Below are 13,993 nucleotides of genomic sequence, written 5' to 3' on the forward strand. Positions count from 1 at the left end.
GCTATGCTATGCTGTGTTTTGTTATGCTATGCTAAGCTTTGTTTTGTTAAGCTATGCTATGCTATGTTGTGTTTTGTTATGCTATGCTATGCTATGCTTTGTTGTGTTTTGTTATGCTATGCTATGTTGTGTTTTGCTATGCTAGGTTTTGTTATGCTATGCTAGGTTTTGTTATGCTATGCTGGTGAGGGGGTGTGAGGGCGAGTGAGGGGGTGTGAGGGCGAGTGAGGGGGTGTGAGGGTGAGTGAGGGGGTGTGAGGGTGAGTGAGGGGGTGTGAGGGTGAGTGAGGGGGTGTGAGGGTGAGTGAGGGGGTGTGAGGGTGAGTGAGGGGGTGTGAGGGTTAGGGGGTGGAAGGGTTAGGGGGTGGAAGGGTTAGGGGGTGTTGGGGGTGTGAGGGTTAGGGGGTGTGAGGGTTAGGGGGTGTGAGGGTTAGGGGGTGGGTGGGTGTGTGAGGGTGAGGGGTGTGAGGGTGCGGGGTGTGAGGGTGAGTGAGGGGGTGTGAGGGCGAGGGTGAGAGGGTCGTGAGGGTGAGAGGGTCGTGAGGGTGAGAGGGTCGTGAGGGTGGGTGAGAGGGTCGTGAGGGTGGGTGAGAGGGTCGTGAGGGTGGGTGAGAGGGTCGTGAGGGTGGGTGAGAGGGTCGTGAGGGTGAGTGAGGGGTCGTGAGGGTGAGTGAGGGGTTGTGAGGGTGAGGGGTGTGGGGGTGAGGGGGGTGTGAGGGTGAGGGGGTGTGAGGGTGAGGGGGTGTGAGGGTGGGTGAAGGGGAGGGGTGTGAGGGTGAGGGCTGGAGATTATGCTATGCTAGGTTTTGTTATGCTATGCTAGGTTTTGTTATGCTATGCTAGGTTTTGTTATGCTATGCTAGGTTTTGTTATGCTATGCTGGTGAGGGGGTGTGAGGGTGAGTGAGGGGGTGTGAGGGTGAGTGAGGGGGTGTGAGGGTGAGTGAGGGGGTGTGAGGGTGAGTGAGGGTTCGGGGGTGTGAGGGTTAGGGGGTGTGAGGGTTAGGGGGTGTGAGGGTGAGTGAGGGGGTGTGAGGGCGAGGGTGAGTGAGGGTGAAGGTGAGGGGTGTGGGGGTGAGGGGGGTGAGGGTGAGGGGTGTGGGGGTGAGGGGGTGTGAGGGTGAGGGGGTGTGAGGGTGAGGGGGTGTGAGGGTGGGTGAAGGTGAGGGGTGTGAGGGTGAGGGCTGGAGATGGAACACCGCCCCCAGCAGAGGAGCCAAGATTCTGTAAGATCAGCCTGACTCACTTACCTCACAAGCTGACTCGCAAGTTACAGAGTCTGAGAATGAGTGTTAATGAGAGTGAGGGGCGGAGGGGCTGGCCCGGAGAGTGAGGGGCGGAGGGGCTGGCCCGGAGAGTGAGGGGCGGAGGGGCTGGCCCGGAGAGTGAGGGGCGGAGGGGCTGGCCCGGAGAGTGAGGGGCGGAGGGGCTGGCCCGGAGAGTGAGGGGCGGAGGGGCTGGCCCGGAGAGTGAGGGGCGGAGGGGCTGGCCCGGAGAGTGAGGGGCGGAGGGGCTGGCCCGGAGAGTGAGGGGCTGGCCCGGAGAGTGAGGGGCTGGCCCGGAGAGTGAGGGGCTGGCCCGGAGAGTGAGGGGCTGGCCCGGAGAGTGAGGGGCAGAGGGGCTGGCCCGGAGAGTGAGGGGCAGAGGGGCTGGCCCGGAGAGTGAGGGGCAGAGGGGCTGGCCCGGAGAGTGAGGGGCAGAGGGGCTGGCCCGGAGAGTGAGGGGCAGAGGGGCTGGCCCGGAGAGTGAGGGGCAGAGGGGCTGGCCCGGAGAGTGAGGGGCAGAGGGGCTGGCCCGGAGAGTGAGGGGCAGAGGGGCTGGCCCGGAGAGTGAGGGGCAGAGGGGCTGGCAATGAGAGTGAGGGGCAGAGGGGCTGGCCCGGAGAGTGAGGGGCTGGCAATGAGAGTGAGGGGCAGAGGGGCTGGCATTGACAGTGAGGGGCAGAGGGGCTGGCATTGACAGTGAGGGGCAGAGGGGCTGGCATTGACAGTGAGGGGCAGAGGGGCTGGCCCGGAGAGTGAGGGGCAGAGGGGCTGGCCCGGAGAGTGAGGGGCAGAGGGGCTGGCCCGGAGAGTGAGGGGCAGAGGGGCTGGCCCGGAGAGTGAGGGGCAGAGGGGCTGGCCCGGAGAGTGAGGGGCAGAGGGGCTGGCCCGGAGAGTGAGGGGCTGGCAATGAGAGTGAGGGGCAGAGGGGCTGGCACTGAGAGTGAGGGGCAGAGGGGCTGGCATTGAGAGTGAGGGGCAGAGGGGCTGGCATTGAGAGTGAGGGGCTGGCAATGAGAGTGAGGGGCAGAGGGGCTGGCACTGAGAGTGAGGGGCAGAGGGGCTGGCACTGAGAGTGAGGGGCAGAGGGGCTGGCACTGAGAGTGAGGGGCAGAGGGGCAGGCACGGAGAGTGAGGGGCAGAGGGGCAGGCACGGAGAGCGAGGGGCAGGCACGGAGAGCGAGGGGCAGAGGGGCTGGCACGGAGAGCGGAGAGTGAGGGGCAGAGGGACTGGCACGGAGAGTGAGGGACTGGCATGGAGAGTGAGGGGCAGAGGGGCTGGCACGGAGAGTGAGGGGCAGAGGGGCTGGCACGGAGAGTGAGGGGCAGGAGCGAGGGGCAGAGGGGCTGGCACGGAGAGCGAGGGGCAGAGGGGCTGGCACGGAGAGCGAGGGGCAGAGGGGCTGGCAGGGAGAGCGAGGGGCAGAGGGGCTGGCAGGGAGAGCGAGGGGCAGAGGGGCTGGCACGGAGAGCGAGGGGCAGAGGGGCTGGCACGGAGAGCGAGGGGCAGAGGGGCTGGCACGGAGAGCGAGGGGCAGAGGGGCTGGCACGGAGAGTGAGGGGCAGGCACGGAGAGTGAGGGGCAGAGGGGCAGGCACGGAGAGCGAGGGGCAGAGGGGCAGGCACGGAGAGCGAGGGGCAGAGGGGCTGGCACGGAGAGCGGAGAGTGAGGGGCAGAGGGACTGGCACGGAGAGCGAGGGGCAGAGGGGCTGGCACGGAGAGCGGAGAGTGAGGGGCAGAGGGACTGGCACGGAGAGTGAGGGACTGGCATGGAGAGTGAGGGGCAGAGGGGCTGGCACGGAGAGTGAGGGGCAGAGGGGCTGGCACGGAGAGTGAGGGGCAGGAGCGAGGGGCAGAGGGGCTGGCACGGAGAGCGAGGGGCAGAGGGGCTGGCACGTAGAGCGAGGGGCAGAGGGGCTGGCACGGAGAGCGAGGGGCAGAGGGGCTGGCACGGAGAGCGAGGGGCAGAGGGGCTGGCACGGAGAGCGAGGGGCAGAGGGGCTGGCACGGAGAGCGAGGGGCAGAGGGGCTGGCACGGAGAGCGAGGGGCAGAGGGGCTGGCACGGAGAGCGAGGGGCAGAGGGGCTGGCACGGAGAGCGGAGAGTGAGGGGCAGAGGGACTGGCACGGAGAGTGAGGGACTGGCATGGAGAGTGAGGGGCAGAGGGGCTGGCACGGAGAGTGAGGGGCAGGAGCGAGGGGCAGAGGGGCTGGCACGGAGAGCGAGGGGCAGAGGGGCTGGCACGGAGAGCGAGGGGCAGAGGGGCTGGCACGGAGAGCGAGGGGCAGAGGGGCTGGCAGGGAGAGCGAGGGGCAGAGGGGCTGGCAGGGAGAGCGAGGGGCAGAGGGGCTGGCACGGAGAGCGAGGGGCAGAGGGGCTGGCACGGAGAGCGAGGGGCAGAGGGGCTGGCACGGAGAGTGAGGGGCAGAGGGGCTGGCACGGAGAGTGAGGGGCAGGCACGGAGAGTGAGGGGCAGAGGGGCAGGCACGGAGAGCGAGGGGCAGAGGGGCAGGCACGGAGAGCGAGGGGCAGAGGGGCTGGCACGGAGAGCGGAGAGTGAGGGGCAGAGGGACTGGCACGGAGAGTGAGGGACTGGCATGGAGAGTGAGGGGCAGAGGGGCTGGCACGGAGAGTGAGGGGCAGAGGGGCTGGCACGGAGAGTGAGGGGCAGGAGCGAGGGGCAGAGGGGCTGGCACGGAGAGTGAGGGGCAGAGGGGCTGGCACGGAGAGCGAGGGGCAGAGGGGCTGGCACGGAGAGCGAGGGGCAGAGGGGCTGGCACGGAGAGCGAGGGGCAGAGGGGCTGGCACGGAGAGCGAGGGGCAGAGGGGCTGGCACGGAGAGCGAGGGGCAGAGGGGCTGGCACGGAGAGTGAGGGGCAGAGGGGCTGGCACGGAGAGTGAGGGGCAGAGGGGCTGGCCCGGAGAGTGAGGGGCAGAGGGGCAGGCACGGAGAGTGAGGGGCAGGCCCGGAGAGTGAGGGGCAGAGGGGCTGGCCCGGAGAGTGAGGGGCAGAGGGGCTGGCATGGAGAGTGAGGGGCAGAGGGGCTGGCATGGAGAGTGAGTGGCAGAGGGGCTGGCACGGAGAGTGAGGCGGAAGCCAAGGTAGAGCGTGCCCATATGTCTAAGTGGCAGGAGAGAGTCCAGTCATTACTGGCTGGAGGGAGGGAAAAAAAGCTCGGGTAGCTATGAAAATATTTTTGAGCAAAAGAGGAGTGAGCGTCTGATGTGTTCAGGCTCCAGGCGGGTGGGTAGGAAAATGACAAATATCTTCTGTATAATTATTTGAGGTTTTCTATAGTGTGGACCACGTTAACTAGACATCACACTGGTATAGATCGATTTATTTAAATTTAAAAAAACGTACAAAGGAAAATAATTACATATACCCGTTTAAAATCCATTGGGTCGATCAAGTGAAAACAATTGTCGACGAATCTAGCTTTAGAAAAGCCCGCCAGTAACGCCAGATGTACAGAGTACACAGTCTCTCTAGCGCTTCCATTCCTTTGAAAGTTGTGAAATAACACCGCACAGCAGCCCTCGACAAAGTGTGAATAAACCTTGAGACTCTGCAGTAGCTGGCAGATGATGCGAAATAAACTTTTATGCTTTGGGGCCAAAACATTTTATTGTAATTTTTGAAAGGGGAAATGGTCATTTTTTTCTGTTCTAATAAGGGTTCTAAATCCATCAGTTTTTGGTAGCCCAGAACATGACCCAAGGTTGATTATTTTTTAGGGGTACAAAGACGAAAACGCATGAAATAAATGATTCCTTTTATGCACGAAAATAGAGTGTGGGAAGACCTTGGTGTTCAGAATTCGACAGGAATCACACAAGTAAAAGCCCGCTGTGCCTAAAAACTGAGGTGTGTTTTCTTATGTGTATTTCTTGAGCAACTTTCAGGAAACTGCCTTGGAAAGGCTAGTTTTGCCGCGGGGGCCTGGCGAGGGTGGGAGTAAAGAACAAGTTACTTACCTTCGGTAACGCTTTTTCTGGTAGATCCAATATCTGCCTGTGGATTCCTCACCTTGTGAATATCCCCTTGCGTCAGCAACATTCGGAAATTCTTTTTGTAGCTTCGCGCCGACGTGGATCCGGACGTCACAGAGGCACGGCACCGCTAGCGACTCCGCTGACGTCACAGACGCCTATAACAAGCCCACGCCGGCGTGATGACATCAGTTCCGCCCTTTTTTCCGTGCCTTCGAGGCACACGGACGGACCGATGACAGTAGACATAAACACAGTATACGCAGTATAGAAATCAAGGTAACACACACAGTGTGAAGCAAATGCAATAAAACATTTGAAATAAACAACTCCTTGACAATAAAATAATACATTAAAGAAACTCTGGCATAGAAGAGTGGACAACGGGGAGGCGGGTGGGTCAGTGAGGAATCCACAGGCAGATATTGTATCTACCAGAAAAAGCGTTACCGAAGGTAAGTAACTTGTTCTTCTGATAGATACATCTGCCGTGCGGATTCCTCACCTTGTGAATAGAGTCCCACAGCAGTCCCCACTCCCGGAGAAGGTTGTCCACTCTTCTAGACCAAGAAATCCTGAAGGACAGAGCGCGCAAAATGACCGTCCCTCCTCACTTTGGAATCCAAGCAGTAATGCTTCGCGAAAGTGTGGAGGGAAGACCAAGTTGCCGCTCTACAAATATCCTCTACAGGCACACCTCTAGCCAATGCAGAGGTCGAAGACTTAGCTCTAGTAGAATGAGCCCTTATACCCTCAGGTGGTTCCTTACCGGCCAAAGAGTAGCAGATCTTAATGCAGAGGACGATCCATCTCTACAAAGTCCTCTTATGGACCGCTCTTCCTTTCTTGCAGTCAGCAAAGCCAATAAAGAGCTGGTCATCCAAGCGACAGTCTTTAGTCCTGTCCAAATAAAAAGACACTGCCCTCTTGGGGTCAAGACGGTGTAATCTCTCCTCCTCCTTGGAAGGGTGTGGGGGAGGATAAAAAGTAGGAAGGGTAATGGATTGACCAAGGTGGAAAGGAGTCACCACCTTTGGCAGAAAAGCAGCCCTGGTCCTAAGAACCATTCGATCAGCATGAATGGTCAAGAAAGGGGGCTTGGAACTAAGAGCTTGAAGCTCACTAACCCTCCTTGCCGAGGTTATTGCAACGAGGAAAACGGTTTTGAAAGTCAGGAGCCTCATAGGACATTTGTGAAGAGGCTCAAAAGGAGCACCCATTAAAAATTTCAAAACTAGATTCAAATCCCACTGAGGCACAATAAAAGGGGTAGGAGGGAACTTATTAATGAGGCCCTTCAAAAACCTTAAAACTATAGGAGATTTAAACAGAGAAGGCTGGTCAGGCAAACAGATAAACGCCGACAGCGCTGACAGATAACCCTTCACCGTGGCAACAGCAAGCCCCTGCTGTGCCAGAGAAAGGGCAAACTGGAGAACATCAGATAAATGGGCCCTCAAAGGGTCTATGGACTTCTCCCTGCACCAAACAACAAACTTAGACCACCTATAAGAACAGATGGACTTAGTGGAGTCACGCCTGGCTGATAAAATGACATCCACCACATCGTGAGGGAGAGAAAAAGAAATCAGGTTGCCCCGTTCAATCTCCAAGCATGAAGGTGTAATGTCTGGAGGTGGGGGTGTAGAACCTGCCCCTCCATCTGAGAGAGGAGATCTGCCCTGTGAGGGAGACGGAGCAGCGGGTGAGAGGAGAGGTGGAGAAGGTCTGAGTACCACACCCTTCTTGGCCAATCCGGGGCAATCAATATGACTCGGGCCCGATCTTGGCGAATTTTCCTCAGAACCCGAGGAATCAAAGGTATGGGAGGAAACGCGTAAAGGAGTTGCGAGCTCCAACTCAACTGAAACGCGTCCCCCAAGGCTCCTTGCATCGGATACTGGAGACTGCAGAATGACAGGCAGTGAGCATTCTCGTGAGTGGCGAACAGGTCCACCCGAGGAGTCCCCCACATCCGAAAGATGTCGTGAACTACCTCTGGATGGAGCCTCCACTCGTGATCGGCAGAGAACTGCCGACTGAGACTGTCTGCACGAACGTTCTGAACCCCGGCCAGATGATTTGCCATCAGACAAATCTGGTGGTCCTGAACCCAGGACCAGAGACGCAGAGCCTCTCTGCAGACACTACGACCCTACTCCTCCCTGCTTGTTGATGTACCACATCGCGGTCGTGTTGTCCGTCAGGACCTGAACAGACTGACCGCGAAGGAAAGGGAGGAAGACCTTGAGCGCCAGACGTATCGCCCGCAACTCTAGAAGGTTGATATGAAGCAACCTTTCCTCTGGAGACCAAAGACCTTTGACCTCCAGGTCCCCCAGATGAGCACCCCACCCGAGAGTGGACGCATCCGATATTACTGTGGCAACCGATGGAGGAATCTGAAAAGGCTTCCCTTGAGACAGATTGCCTTCCACGCTCCACCAAGACAGATCCGCTGCAGTTTCTCCGGAGATCTTCACCGACTCCCTGAGATCTCCGTTGTGCTGATACCACTGCCTGCGGAGGCACCACTGGAGCGCCCTCATATGCCAGCGTGCATGGTTGACCAACAGAATGCATGAAGCCATCAGACCGAGCAGGCGAAGGACCTTCATGACTGGAACGACCGCTCCATTGTAAAACAAAGGAATCATCTCCTGTATGTCGTGAATCCTTTGAGGGGGAGGGAATGCACGACACACAGTAGTGTCTAGTACCGCACCTATGAACAGGTTGCGCTGTGAGGGCACCAGGTGAGACTTGGGTACATTTATCGAAAAACCCAACCTGTGCAACAACCGAGTTGTCTCTTGCAGATGATGGAGCACCTTCTCCGGCGACTCCGCTTTGATCAGCCAGCCGTCTAGATACGGGAACACATGTATCCCCGTTCTCCTGAGATGAGCCGCCACCACTGCCATCACCTTGGTGAAGACTCAAGGCGCAGTAGTAAGACCAAACGGAAGGACCACAAACTGGTAGTGTTGTGACCCAACCGTAAAATGGAGATACTGTCTGTGCGACTTCAAGATGGGAATATGAAAATACGCATCCTGCAAGTCGATCGACACCATCCAGTCTTCTTCCAGCAGCGCTTGAAGAACCTGCACAAGAGTGAGCATCTTGAACTTTTCCTGTTTCAGGTAAAGATTCAAGATCCGGAGATCCAGGATTGGCCGAAGCCTGCCATCTTTCTTGGGGAGCGGGAAATACCGGGAGTAGCACCCCTGACCCTTTTCCTGCTCTGGAACCACCTCTATCGCACCTTTTCGGAACAGAGCCAGGACTTCTTCCTGCAGGAGAAGCAGGTGGTCCTCCGAACAATAACCCTGGCAAGGAGGGTAATTGGGAGGGAATTCCTGGAAAGGAAGTGCATACCCATTCTCTACAAGATTGAGAACCCAAAGATCCGATGTTATTAATTCCCGATATTGTAGAAAATGAGTAAGCCGACCCCCCACTGGGCCCACATGATCCGGACTGGCGGGTCTAGGGCTGCTTTGCTGCGTTGGCCGGGGGTTGGGAAGGAGAGGAGGAGGAGGAGGAGGAGGAGGAAGTTTGACGACCTCTAGGGCGGGATCTTTGCCTGCCCCTGTATGACTTGTACAGCGTATTCTGCTTCTGTTGAGGCTGCTGCTGGGATGGTCTGTAAGAACGAAAGGAAGATCTTCCAAACCCCCTGAAGCGTCTACCAGTAGTACCTCTGGACTGAAGACCCAAAGATTTTGCAGTGGCCCTACTGTCCTTAACTCCATGCGCGCTAGCGGAATTCCGCTCCTGCGCTGAGTTTTTCTAAATCGCATGTTACGTGACGAGCTGGGCTCGTCATCAGCGTGCGAGCGGGCTACACCATGACGAGCCCAGCTCGTCATCAGCGTCAAAGGGGTTAAAATGTTCCAAGGCAGCATCAGCCTTCTTGCCAAACAATCCTGAGCCATCAAAAGGCAAGTCCATCAAAACAGACTGGACGTCTGCAGAGAACTCCGATGATTTAAGCCAGGCAGCCCTCCTAGTGGCCACGGAGGAGCCCATGACCCTTGCCATCGAATCAGCAGTGTCCAGACCACTCTGAATCACCTGTCTGGCAGCTGCTTGAATGTCTGATATCACTTCCGGAAAATCCTTCCTGTCATCCTCAGGAATTTTCGGAATCAGCTGCTTGACAGAATCCATCAAGGCATGGATATACCTTCCCATCAGACACGTTGCGTTGGTTGACTTTAACGCCATACTGGCTGATGAGAAAACCTTCTTGGCACTCTGATCTTGCTTTCTGGATTCTTTATCCCCAGGAACCTGTGGAAAAGCACCTACAGATTTCTTTGAGCAGCCAGCTTGCACCACCAAACTCTCAGGCAAGGGATGAGTTGATAAAAACGTAGGGTCCTCAGGTGCAACTCTGTATCTCCTCGCCACTGTTCTAGAAACTGCAGGAGCAGATAAAGGTTTCTTCCAAACCTCAGATGGGCTCAGATAAGGCCTCGTTGAAGGGTAACATAGGTTCAATAACTGACGAGGGTGAATGAAGAACCTCAGTTAAAATATTAGGTTTATAATCAGCAGTGGGCAGAGTAATATTCAATAAACTCGCTGCTTTTTTTATAACGGTGTGATAAGGCACCACATCCTTCGATGGTACATTTGACACTGAAGCCAATTCCCACTCAGGCGACAGTTCAAGCCCACTGGCCTCACACAAGTCTTCAAAAGGATCCTCAGAATCCTGTAACTCCCCTTCAGCATCTGAATATTGACAGCTTTCCTCTTCCAGAAGTCTCTGGGTCTTTCTCCGAGATCTTGCCTTCATAGCAGAAGTCAACGGATTCGGAATCGACTCAGACGGGGTCGGTGCCGGCGTCGAACCCGAAGTCGGATGAGGTTTTTCAATACGAGGTCGGGCAGAATCCTGCCTCGGAGTCGTAGGCATCGGCGGCGATGAAACTGGCGTCGATGGAGTTGGCGTCGTGCGCTTCGGCGTCGACGACACCGGTGGTGTCGGAAAATGCCAATGCGGTGGTATAGCCGGCATAAAAGGCATGAAGGGCGCAGGGGCGTAAGCCTGGGGAATACCCAAGTTAAAGGCCATTGGACCCGTGGGACCAACAGGTGCACCAGACGGGAACATTGCCCTGGAATAGACACCAAACATGGCGTTCAGGAACTGAGAAGGATCCTGACCTGGAGTTGGAAATTCAGGATATGGATCTTTAGGTCGTTCCTGAGGAGGTGGATTCGAAACGACGTCGACCTCTTCACCGAGTCCAGGAACCGGGGTCGACGAACCCGCAGGCATCGGAACTTCGACTTCACCAGCCCCCTGCTCCTCACCTTCATCCTCCTGACCAGAAGGATTGGATGGAACCGGAGAATGGACCTGCTTCTGAGATTCGGGTGAATCCGGATGGTAAGCCTCACCAACAGAGTTATGTTCCGACTCCGAAACCTCCACTTCCTTACTCAGAAGTTTGACCTGGGACTTCGGTCTTGAACTAGAGTCCTTTCCGGAGTGATGACGTGACTCATGGCTCCTCTTCTTATGTTTCTTCCTCGAAGACTTTGAAGCGTGAGCCGAAGACGACTCCGAGCGTGACCTCGAACGAGACCTAGACCTCGACCTCGACCGAGTTCGAGACTTCGAAGACTTTTTAACTTTCTTATTTTTAAGTTTTGCCACAAGGAGTTTCGTCTCGCTTTCTCTTAACGCCTTCGGAGTCATCTTCTTGCAGCAAGGACAGTCCTCGACGTCATGGTCGGAACTTAAACACCAAACACAGCATTCATGAGGATCGGTGATAGACAAAGTCTTGCCACATTCGCCGCAAGCGTTAAATACAGTTTTCTTTGACGACATTTAGAAGAATATAAAGATAGACACAATAATAGGATAATAGTAACAAAGTTACTGTAAAGCTACAGTATGATCCCTGAAAACCGTTAGCGTCGACGACGCGGAAAAAAGGGAACTGATGTCATCACGCCGGCGTGGGCCCGTTATAGGCGTCGGTGACGTCAGCGGAGTCGCGAGCGGTGCCGTGCCTCTGTGACGTCCGGATCCACGTCGGCGCGAAGCTACAAAAAGAATTTCCGAATGTTGCTGACGCAAGGGGATATTCACAAGGTGAGGAATCCACACGGCAGATGTATCTATAAGAAGCAGATTTTTCCTTTCCTCTTTGGCCTGGCATTCTGACGCTCTTTGAAATGAGATCAGTTTCAAGTTGTGCTTTAAAAGCCTTTCCCCCCTTTCCCAAGGAGGTCCCTGCGCTCTTCAGGAGGGGAGCGCTGATAATACACAGTCTGCCTGCTGCTGGCGCCAGCCTGGTGAGCTGTTTATCTGGCTGGCTGCAGAATAACTCTGTCTAGACTGCCCCTGTGGCGCCGGCTGTCTGTTTCCAGCGGAGAGGAAGGAGCTAAAGAAGCAGGATGCACGTGCGGTTTCAGAAAATGAGGTGTTACTGAAAGAGGAGGGCTCGGTTGGCCTGGTGGCACAGTGGCGCCTATTGTCTGTTCTCAGCTAACAGTTGCTAATTAAGCATTGTAGCTGTGGAACTAAAACACTGACACCGAAATGTGCATAAAAAGTGTAAAATATTATTTATTTTAAAAAGTTAGCATAAATACACAATTTCTTTAACCTTGGAAGCGTGCTCTAGGTAGAAAGCAGATACAAGTAAGGACGGGACAAACAGTGATTCATTTAACAGTAGTTATAGACATTGCATCATGTATTTTATTGGACAGATAGAACTTTTGTTTTTGCTGTAGTCTACACGCGCACTACTTTACAATGCATCTTTTTTGTTATTGTACATGCTGCAGAGATGCCTCAGTGTGTTCCGGGAACTGTGCGATTGTGTTGTTTTTACCCTTATGAATAAACTCACAAGTAATTGAATGTGAAGCGTAGGAACGGACCAGAGTAGACACATTTTAATGTTTATGCTGGAGTTTGTAGAGCGTATGTGTATAAAGCTTAGCAACATGATTTAAAAGTAAGTGAATGAGAATTTTTTTAACAAATCGCTTAACTGCGGTCCTAGTCGGTGTGTGCGTGCGTCTGTATTTTAACCGTTTGCGTTTGATTTGATTCGTAGAATGAATGAAGGTGTAAAGAGGGGTGTGTCGTAAGAGCTGTTTTGTGTTCGTTTTGTGTGACAAGAGCATTTGTATAAAAGAAAAAAAAAGTTTACCTTTATAACAGGTAAGTGTAAATGAATTAAGACCGCTCCAATGTTTGCAAAAAAATAAAATTAAAGGCCGGTACAGAAGAAGCTCCCGCTGACCCGGTCGAACAGCGATTCATTTAACAGAAAGTTAAATTAAATGCAGGCGAGAAGAAAGAAAGTGAAGACAGCGGCCAGGCAAACGGGGGTGAGAGGGGGGTGCGAGATAACACAGCGGCCGTGTGCGCCAACATTTTTTATTAAATGCCGGGACTAAAGGAGGACAATGAAAACAGCGGAGGAGACTTAAGAAAGAAAACGTTATGTTAAATCCGAAGTGAGAAGGAAGACCGTGTAACAGCGGCCAGGCTAATAAAGAAAGTGAAACTAAATGCGAACTCAGAAGTTAAACTAAATGCAAAGAAATAAAGTAACGAGTCATGGCCTGCGGCCGTGAATAAGTGACGGCGGGGTCGGGGCAGCGGAAGCCTTTGATGTGGCAAATGCCGCTGGCAGGGGGAAGCTCGTGCACGAGAAGCTTGTCACGTGGCTCGCTTCTCTTGAACTGTTGAGAATCCGGATCGTAAAAAGTCAGCTTTGTGGCTGGACGGCATTGGGTCTCTCTACAAGACATAAAAAATGTGAATGCAGTTAGATACCTCCTGAATAATTATAAAGATGGCTACCAAATAGGTGAAGAACCACATTTCCGGTTCGGATATGGTCTTTGCCCTGTAGTCCTGCTGCAACAAGTATACTGGTCAGAAGATGCAGGGGGGTTACTTTTATGGTTATGTAAGCTTGAAATGTGGTGCACCAAAGCTGATTTCCTCCATTGTTTTATAGGCTTCCTCTCACACCACTTACTCCTATCCCAGCATTTATTCTCTCCTCAGGTAAGTTTTGTGTAACGTTTGTGACATCTGAGAAAAATCACGGCACTTGACTGTTTAACAGTGTGCTTCTAATTCCTCCTGCCTTCTCTACTTTTACCCCCTCGCCATGCCCACATGTGGTTACAACGGGGGTCTTTCAACTGGCGGCTGTTTTCCTGTGTTTGGGTGAGACGGGGATAACTTGAGCTCAAGGTGGATGCTTAGCTCTGTTAAACATGTATAATTATTATGCCGCTAGGGTAAAAAGAGCATGTGAGAACAGTTTTGTGTTTAAAGCTGTCCTGAGCAATCCCTGTACGGGGCAGCTGCGGAGCTACAGTCAACAAGAACACTTACAAAAATTAAACAAATATTGAGGTGTGAAGTCAAAGGCATTCTGTCCATCAACTGCTGTTTTTGCATTTATCACCCCGAGTGGGATTGGTATGCTCAGATAGGAGTCCCATGCTCTCCACACCACTGGAGTCAAGCTATCCTGGCTGAAGACGGCTGATAGCCAGAAACCGGTCCTAGGATGCTTGATTACGGTCCAGGACAGACATGGCTTGGCAGTTCGGGCTGGACTGTTCCCATAAGGCACAGGGTCAAGGCTGATTTGCATATGGCCATGTCTGACCTGGGGTGGTGTGGAGTGCATAAAAACAATGGATTTAGGCCCAAATCTCTGTATGACATT

The 13,993-nt window shown here is 54.4% G+C and overlaps 1 protein-coding gene across 1 annotated transcript in view; it reads right to left on the reverse strand.

Annotated features, from left to right (window-relative positions):
- POLDIP3 (DNA polymerase delta interacting protein 3) overlaps positions 1-13,993 on the reverse strand; it is a 159,512-nt gene that overhangs the window by 45,329 nt on the left and 100,190 nt on the right. The window lies entirely within an intron of this gene.

Source organism: Lissotriton vulgaris, chromosome 1_1 (assembly GCF_964263255.1).
Source record: "Lissotriton vulgaris chromosome 1_1, aLisVul1.2, whole genome shotgun sequence".
NCBI lineage: Eukaryota > Metazoa > Chordata > Amphibia > Caudata > Salamandridae > Lissotriton > Lissotriton vulgaris.